The sequence below is a fragment of the Triticum dicoccoides genome, chromosome 6B (genome assembly GCF_002162155.2).
Source record: "Triticum dicoccoides isolate Atlit2015 ecotype Zavitan chromosome 6B, WEW_v2.0, whole genome shotgun sequence".
Taxonomy (NCBI): Eukaryota; Viridiplantae; Streptophyta; class Magnoliopsida; order Poales; family Poaceae; genus Triticum; species Triticum dicoccoides.
The window spans coordinates 660,109,886-660,111,474 of record NC_041391.1 but is presented as its reverse complement, the minus strand read 5'-3'; positions in this window follow the sequence as shown (position 1 = coordinate 660,111,474).

Sequence of the window (1,589 nt, the reverse complement as noted above, 5' to 3'; positions counted from 1 at the left end):
GTGATCCAAATCAACTAAACCATAACCGATCATCACGTGAGATGGAGTAGTTTTCAATGGTGAACATCACTATGTTGATCATATCTACTATATGATTCACGCTCGACCTTTCGGTCTCCGTGTCCCGAGGCCATATCTGCATATGCTAGGCTCGTCAAGTTTAACCTGAGTATTCTGCGTGTGCAAAACTGGCTTGCACCCGTTGTAGATGGACGTAGAGCTTATCACATCCGATCATCACGTGGTGTCTGGGCACGATGAACTTTGGCAACGGTGCATACTCAGGGAGAACACTTCTTGATAATTTTTAGTGAGAGATCATCTTAAAACGCTACCGTCAATCAAAGCAAGATAAGATGCATAAAGGATAAACATCACATGCAATCAATATAAGTGATATGATATGGCCATCATCATCTTGTGCTTGTGATCTCCATCTCCGAAGCACCGTCGTGATCACCATCGTCACCGGCGCGACACCTTGATCTCCATCGTAGCATTGTTTGTCGTTTACGCCATCTATTGCTTCTACGACTATCGCTACCGCTTAGTGACAAAGTAAAGCAATTACAGGGCGTTTTCATTTCATACAATAAAGCGACAACCATATGGCTCCTGCCAGTTGCCGATAACTTCGGTTACAAAACATGATCATCTCATACAATAAAATATAGCATCACGTCTTGACCATATCACATCACAACATGCCCTGCAAAAACAAGTTAGATGTCCTCTACTTTGTTGTTGCAAGTTTTACGTGGCTGCTACGGGCTTAGCAAGAACCGTTCTTACCTACGCATCAAAACCACAACGATAGTTCGTCAAGTTAGTGCTGTTTTAACCTTCGCAAGGACCGGGCGTAGCCACACTCGATTCAGCTAAAGTGAGAGAGACAGACACCCGCCAGCCACCTTTAAGCACGAGTGCTCGTAACTGTGAAACCAGTCTCGCGTAAGCGTACGTGTAATGTCGGTCCGGGCCGCTTCATCTCACAATACCGCCGAACCAAAGTATGACATGCTGGTAAGCAGCATGACTTGTATCGCCCACAACTCACTTGTGTTCTACTCGTGCATATGACATCTACGCATAAAACCAGGCTCGGATGCCACTGTTGGGGAACGTAGTAATTTCAAAAAAATTCCTACGTACACGCAAGATCATGGTGATGGCATAGCAACGAGAGGGGAGAGTGTTGTCCACGTACCCTCGTAGACCGTAAGCAGAAGCGTTATGACAACGCGGTTGATGTAGTCGTACGTCTTCACGATCCGACCGATTCAAGTACCGAACGTATGGCACCTCCGAGTTCAGCACACGTTCAGCTCGATGACGATCCCCGGACTCCGATCCAGCAAAGTGTCGGGGATGAGTTCCGTCAGCACGACGGCGTGGTGACGATGATGATGCTCTACCGGCGCAGGGCTTCGCCTAAACTCCGTGATGATATGACCGAGGTGGAATATGGTGGAGGGGGGCACCGCACACGGCTAAGGAACGATCCGTAGATCAACTTGTGTGTCTAGGGTGCCCCTGCCCCCGTATATAAAGGAGCAAGGGGGGGGGGTGCGGCCAGCCCTAGGAGGAGG